We start from the raw sequence: 7567 nt of genomic DNA, 5'->3' as shown, positions 1-7567 counted from the left end.
GGCCATCAGGACCAGCGCTTCAAACAGAGAAGAAACAAATGAAGAAGCCGAGAACTCGGCAGTAGGAGACAGTCAGACATTCATCTCCTCCTGCCCTCTGTCCTCAGCACCATCCTCCTGAGGGTTCCAGGCAGTCAAAAGTTCAGGCTCCACGTTTTCTGGAAGAGGGAGGGGAATCTGTGTGGGGTGGATTAAAAAAAAAAAAAGTCCCCAAACTCAAATCACGCACACAGAACAAGAAGCCATAAAACAGAACACCATTGGGAGAAGACGGAGTCACATGGTGGGAATCTGTGGATTGCAGGGGAGGGGGGAGGCGGCACTTGAGAAAATGCAGCCTCAGCCTCCTCAATGGAAACCAGATGGGCTGTGCGTTCTTAAATAGAATCCCAGACTCAGAGCGCTGGGCGGGAGTCGGCCTGGGGTGCTCTCCGCTTGGCCCCTGGGTGTGCAGCGGGGAAATGGAGGCAGAGGGAGGAGGTGGCAGACCCGGAGGCCACAGTCCAGGCAGCAGCTTCCAGACCCCAGGCTCCTGGCCCTGGGTCAGCGTTCCTCTCACCCTGCCACGCTGTCTCCCAGCCCTTTGCCAGTATCTCCAAATTAGAAGCATATCGACAAACAGTACTGTCATTTCCCCCGTTTTCTGTTCTTTCTTCCAATTCTTTCTCTGTGGAGTCTAATTTTAGAGGTGCCAGGAAGACCTCATTGTTTCAAAAATCCCCCCTAGCTCCCCATCAACAGGACCGGTGACCACAGTACTATGCCTGTGACATGGATAGCATGTTAGGGGCTTTACAGCTATCTACTTCCCTAATTGTCCCAGTGACCCATTACAGTGGTGTTGGTCTATCAGTTCAGCAGACCACAGGATAGGATGCAGGATCACAGGTGAGGCTGAGGATACAGGGATCAGAGATTGTCATTTTGCTTCTTACTTCTCATTTATGGTTTGGCATCTTAGCGAGAGACTCTTGTAACAATGAAAGTGTGAAATAAAGCTGACCCTTAGGGGATCTGGCTGATTTCTTGAGATACTGAAATCCAAACAGACTTTCCTTCTCCCAGCATTGCCTACCACCCCCACTGCAGAAACCATTGTGTGAAAACACGAACTTGGACGTGACTTTCCTTTTTTCACTGATGACTCCTTCCAGGAACAGGTCCCTTTCCCAGCTCCCCTAAAAAGCAGACTCTCATGGTCACTTCCCCAGGGTGCTGCATGTGGCTGTGCAGACTGTGTGCTAAACAGCATCCAGAGACCATTCCTGTGGACTGTGGATGTGGGTGACAGCCCTGTGACCCCTGAACTTTCCTGATGCCTGCCCTAGCAGGAGGAGAAGCTCAGGCCTCCCCCAGGCGTGGTGAGGAACCCTGCCTGTGTGAGTCTCAGAGCTGTCAGTGTCTCTTATCAGGAGGGATTAAGAATTGGGCATCCCCTTACTTTGAAATCTGTGCCCCTCTGACCTGCCATGGGGTTGCTTACTTTTGAATCCTTCCTGGGTTGGTGTGGTCTCTAACAGCCAATCACTGGGTGCACCTGACTGATGGACGGATGAGCCCCACATGACAATCACAGGGAAGGCATCCGTGTCAGAGAAGGAGCCAGTGCAGACAGGTCAGAGTCAGCAGATCCCAGGGAGCACAGGGGACTGATGGGACTACAGCACAGGGATCGAGGAGGAGAGGGTCAGGAGAGCTGGGAGGTGGGAGGTTGGAGCAGGAGTCCGCTTAAGAAGGGTCTGGAAGCCCAGGCAAAGAGTCTGGGTTTATTTATTTTTTAATTTTTTATTTATTTTTTGGCAGTGCTGGGGATTGAACCCAGGGCCTTGTGCTTGACAGGCAAGCACTCTACCAACTGAGCTATATCCCCAGCTCCAAGTCTGAGTTTATTCTAAGAGTGACTGGGAACCTTGAAATGCTCTAGGCAGAGAGGGATTGGACTAGTTTACTTTTCTCAAGATCACTCTGGCCTGAGTGGGTCAGAAGGAACAGAAGTTAGAACTGATCATCAAGAGCAGAGGCTGCTGTGGGCCCCAGGGGAATAAAGAAGGCGGCTGGACAGGGTGATGCCCGTTTGATGCAGAGAAGAGGATGGACTTGAGTGTGTGTTGGAGGAAGGCTTGACTGGACACCTGGAGGAATTGGATGGGGCCCAGAGGTGTCCCAATTTAGGCCTGAATGGGTAGGGTGGCTGCAGGGGACATTCATGGGGACAGCAAGGCCAGCTTCCTTCCTTGACCCTCGGTCCCTGCCTGCCTCAACCCATGACTTCAGCAAGTGGGGAAGGAGCCATGGTCTCTCTCTGCTCCCTTCCTTGCCAAGCAGAGGGTGGGAGAGGAAGGAGGCCGTGCCTCCGCGCATGTGATGGCACTTGCTGCTTTCAGCGCAGCAGTTGGGAGCGGTGGCCCTCTTACCTCAACTCTGAAGCAGATTCAGCACGTCGAGTTTGATTCACTGAATTCACTGGAAGGAGGAGCCCCTGCCGTCTCGTCTTTGTGGCTAGAGGAGGCCAAAGGACAGTTGGAGTTGCCTGTGGCCAGAGGAACTTCATGGAGTAGGTGGGGCTCCGGCTTGGCCTGAAGGAGATGGGGAGGAATCCCCACGAAGTTATTATTATTTCTATGGGTCCCAACCCAGACCTGCTGAATCAGAGACTTGGGGGATGAGGCCCTGGAATCTTGTGTTTTCTTAGCCCTTTAAGGAATTTTTTTTCTTCTTTCTTTCTTTCTTTCTTTCTTTCTTTCTTTTTTTTTTTTTTTTTTTGGTACTGGTGATTGAACCCATGGGCACTTTACCACTGAACCACATCTCCAGCTCTTTTTTTTGTTTCTTACTTTGAAACAGGTTCTAGCTAAGTTGCTTCGGTCCTCACTTGAGTTGCTAAGGCTGGCCTGGAACTTGCAATACTCCCTCCTCAGCCTCCGGAGTCCCCAGGATTACAGACATGCGCTACCACGCCCATCTCCCTTTAAGGGATTCTGATGCGCATGCGTGCTGGAGAATCATGGCTATCTTGAGATGAAACTTCCCCAGGCAAGTGGGATTATCTCTCTTCTCTTGAGAGGAGGCTCATTTGTGCAAGAGCCCCTCCAGGGTCCAAGCCTGCCTCCTCCCTAGAAGTCATTTCCGCCCATATGGACTCTAGCTCTTTAAGTTTATTGCCCACTTCCCCAGGCCTGCGGGGTGAAGGCCAGGTGGCAGCATCTGCTTCCTTCTCACCGGCCCACCCACACCCAGCCCACTGTCACATCCATGAAAGGTCCTCAGGGGAGCCAGAGTGGCCAGTGGAGGCCCAAGCAGAGGAATGAAAGGACTGGCCCTGTGAAAGGGAAGCTGGGTACCCAATGCCCTTGTCACAACTTAGTTCATCTGGTTCCATTTTTGTCCCAGAGCTACACTCCTAACCCTGGAGATGGGCAGTAGTACAAAGGCGTTGGGCACTCTGATGCATGGCCCTCTGGGTTGGAGATTAAAGGCTGGGCCCAGCTGTCTGGTGCTTGTCTCCTGGGAGGGGACCACCTTATTGCCCCCAGGGAGCTTCTAGGCCAATGTGACAGTCAACTAGGGCCCTCCTTTTCTCTGAAGCTAGAGGTAAGACCTACCCACCAAGCAGAGAGGCAGCTCCTCCGCAGTGGGGGCCCTGAGTGGAGCGGGGCTGCGTCCTTCCAGTTAGGCCACTCCTCTCCTGTGAGCATTTGGCTGAAGAGCAAACATTTTCATATCATTTTTTTTTCATTGCTTTCATCATTTTCTTGGCTTTTTCCCCAATGAGGGAGCGTGGAGTCTACTTTTGTCAAGTTTTGTTTGCTTAAACTGTACACATGGGGATGGGGAAGGGGATGTTTGGTGTTACACTGGGCAGGGCCAAAAAGGAGAGGGCAGAATCCAATCCCCTCGGAGGGAGGAGCTGCCAGAGGAGGCTGTCCCCATGCTGCGTTGGTGGCTCAAGCTCAAGATCCATCCTTAATAGACGTGGCTCTTGGTCTTGCTGGGCCTTAGTTTACTCATTTAGCAAGCGGGAATACCACTACCTCTGCCCACCCCTGAGGATCACTGTGGTGTCAAAGGAACTAATGTCTAAAATTGCATTAAAATTTTGGATGGCTACATGCAGCAAGGCAAGGTAGCCTCCAACAGCCATCACCTCTGCCTCAAAGGTGGAGTCCTCGGTGTTCCCTTAAGCCCCCGGCACAACCCATAACAGGTGGTCAATCAATACCTGTTGAATGGATGATATAGAAGACATGGACCCTGTCTCTGCGGAATTGGAGATCTGGCTGGGGGTGCGGGTAGGATGAGAAATACACAATGGAAGAAACTTAAGAAGAGCAGGGAGAGGCCCTTGTTAGCTCAGACACCTCTAATTTAGAATTTGTGATGCTTTTACAAGGCCAGAGAGGAATTGGCCCCTGCTGATGGAACATGTGCTGAACAAACTCCGAGTGGGAACAAGATAATAATAACAGGAGCTACCGGCCTCCGGGCGTGCGTGGTGTTCCAGATGGCAGAGCCAGTGCTGTGCCCTCTGGCAACGCGCAGCTGCACGGGAGCAGTTAGCATGCCAATCACAAGTGAACTCTGACCTTATCTCTGAAGCAGCCAGCACCTTCCCTTGACCATGCTTTGTTAATTGCCATCCAGGGTGACTTCATGTATTTAAGGAACATAAAATTTTATTTTGTTAAGACTAAACCATTACTGGCCTCCCTCTGCCTCCACCCAAACAGCTCCGATCCATTCAGTGTTCAACTAGAGCTGAGAACAGAGAGCGTGCCACCAACTCCACCTCATCTCCCCCAGGACCGGGATGGAGGTTCTATTCACAGCAGTCAGGGGGAACATTGGGCTTGGCAGAGACCTGCTGGGTTTTGGGGGACCCTGGGTCAACCATTGCCCCTTCCTGGCCTAGGCACAACTCTCTCCCTGCCCTCCTGCCAAATGAGGAGGTTAGAACAGAGGAGCCTCAGGGTAGATGACTGCAGTTTGGACTCTCCTGGTCCTTGGTCAAGGAGGACCCAGCCCTCTCCTGCCCTGTGCTCTGGCTGGAGGCAGAGGTGACCCAGGTGTCCCCTCCACCCCTCCTGGCCTCACAGCCTTAGACAGTTAAGCAGCACAGCTGGGGTGGGAGAGAAGAGGAGCCGGGGCTCGGTGGGCAGTCCACAGACTGGACCCCCAGGAGTAGCTAAGGAGTCAGCAGAAGGCCATGTTCCAGGCACTCACGCCCCTGTGGGTCTCCTTTCATGACACATCCGCTCTCTCCAGCCTGGCTTAGGACAGAAACAGGCTGGGGGAGTGCAGAAGGAGCGAAGGGTTGAAACATTGGGTTGGTCCTGAGGGAAGCTTCACCCTTCCTCTGAGGTCCCAGTCCTGGGCAGGAAACACGCCTTCCCAGATGGAGGGTGGGTGAGTTTCAGCTCTCCCTGGCCTTTGGGTGGGATGGCTTCAGGCAGCCAACAACCTGCAGGAGTCTCCAGGGAGCCCTGGCCGAGAGCTTTCTGCTTTCTGTTGTCTCCTCCTCAGTGTCCTCTCCTCCCGTGGGCTCTGCCTCCCTCCTTCTCAGCAGGTTTCCCTGGCATTCTGGTCAACCTCCCACAGAAGCAGAGCTGCTGGCCCCAGCCCAGGGGAGCAGCATGGCCTAGTGGTGCAGAGAGGGACTGCAGCCTGGCGCCCGACTTCTGGCAGCAATGCCTGGGTGCTGAGCTCTCTCCTGCATCCCGTCCCACCTTGAGTGGAGCACTTCCTGGTCCAGGGTGGGATGGAGCTGCTGCCAGCCCACGCAATACCCTGGTGAACCTTCTCCAAGGGGGCCCGCCATCTGGGTGGACACAGCTCCACCCCGGGGCCTCTCTTGAGGAGCCTTCACTTGGCTTCTCAACTGGGTGCCCAACTGGATAGAACATCACTAGTGAGCCACAGCAAAGCAAGGCTGTTGGAGAGAGGGAGAATTGAATGCCTGGGAATGCCCGGGGAAGGGGTAGCCCCTGCAAAGCTGTCACGCAGGGAGTGGGCTTTGCTCAGGGCCTTGAAGAGCATGTCCGTTTGGCAGGGCTGAGTGTGCCAGACCCTGGTGAACACACGAGCGTTGGTGTGGAGGCTGGAAGGTGCGAGCCGGGGCCCTCAGGGAGAGAGGGATGGGGGCGGTGCCCAAGGAAGGACAGAGGGTGAGGTTGTCTGTCCTGCACAGAGAGGCCAGGCGTTCACCTGAATTGGGAGGCGGGAGTCACTGCAGGAGTGAGCAAGAAGGACTAGCATCAAGCTTCCCTGAACCGATTTGCCTGCCCCCAGATGAGACGGGCTGGCTCCAGGGACCTCACTAAGTGGCAGACTTGGGAGTGCTGGCTTTAGTGATTCAATGCCCAAAGGCTGCAGGGAAGAGGGTGGATGGGCCAGAAAGTTTGGAATTGTCCACTTGGGCAGAAGAAGGGCCCTGGGCAGACCCCTCTGCCCAGAAACCTCGCAGAGAATTGAGGCTCAACAAACTCTTCCCAAGTACCTACCAGGCCCGGGTGACTGCACCACCTCTGGGTTCCTCCTTCAGTTCTCCTGAGCTCTGAGACACTGGTGCTACGATCATTCTCACACGTGGCTGAGGAAACCAAGAGCAGGCTGACCAGCAACTTCACATGCTGGAAGGAGCTGCCGCGGGGTTTGAGCCCTGGCCAGTCTAGCTCCCAGCCCTGCTCTCTCCATTCCCCTGGCCCCGGGACTGAACTGGACTCCAGAGCTGACCTGGAGACCCCAGTTCCCAGGGAGGGCATGGGGCCGGGCAGAGGTCTTGCCTGAGGCCTTGGCCAAGGAGGGGAGCTGGGCGTTGTCAAGCTGGACCTGCCGGGCAGTGCTGCTGGGCTCCAGGGTCTGGGTGTCACCCGCCTGTGCTTTCTCCTCTTCACAGTCTACTCGCAGCCTGTCTGCTGCCTGTTCGCCGCTTCCTGGCTGAAGCTCTGAGCACATCTCCTCACCTAGCTTCGCTTTTCCCTTTCCTGGCGGCAAAGTGGGGCTGGTAAAAACACTGGCTGGCGGAGAAGATCGAAGGACGCAAAGCATGCCAGGTGCCTCCCTTAAGTGGCTGCTTAACTCCCCCGACCGCTGTGGTCCGCAGAGTTCCCCCATCTCCCCTTTCCCCTGTAGCACGCCTGCTCAGCTTTAAAGTCAGCGTAAATGCCTTCTTGTCCCTCGGGGCAGAATGCATTTCCCCTGATTCCTGCTCTGTTGGCAGCTGGTAAGGGCTCCTTATGATTTATCATGGTCTATGTAATCAGTTGAGGATCTGAGGATCCTAGACACTGAGTCCCCCAGGGCAGGGGCTGTGCCCACCCCCTTTGTTTGCTCCTCTCTGGCTCAGAGGGGACAGCTGTTGGGAGGACTCTGAGCCTCGACTAACCACTAGCCTGGTCTATTGGCCTCTTTCCTCCACAGACAGGCTTCCCAAGGGGGAGCTGTCGGTCTCAATGCGCCACCTCCTCAAGGTCCCCTCACTCCCTGGCCCACTCCCAAGCCTGCTTCCTTCCCTGAGATTGCCACCTGTGGCCTCCATGGTATTCTTTATTTTACTGACTCTCTGTCCTCC

The 7567-nt window shown here is 54.7% G+C and overlaps 1 non-coding gene across 1 annotated transcript; it reads right to left on the bottom strand.

Annotated features, from left to right (window-relative positions):
• Positions 1–1797: 1797 nt before the first annotated feature.
• Positions 1798–1870, bottom strand: Trnad-guc (transfer RNA aspartic acid (anticodon GUC)). Its single transcript has one exon. It is a non-coding gene; the product is annotated as a tRNA-Asp (tRNA).
• Positions 1871–7567: the final 5697 nt, after the last annotated feature.

The sequence above is a fragment of the Sciurus carolinensis genome, chromosome 13 (genome assembly GCF_902686445.1).
Source record: "Sciurus carolinensis chromosome 13, mSciCar1.2, whole genome shotgun sequence".
NCBI classification, from domain to species: Eukaryota; Metazoa; Chordata; class Mammalia; order Rodentia; family Sciuridae; genus Sciurus; species Sciurus carolinensis.
The sequence above is the reverse complement of the archived record's forward strand: the minus strand, read 5'-3'. Positions and strand labels throughout refer to the sequence as shown.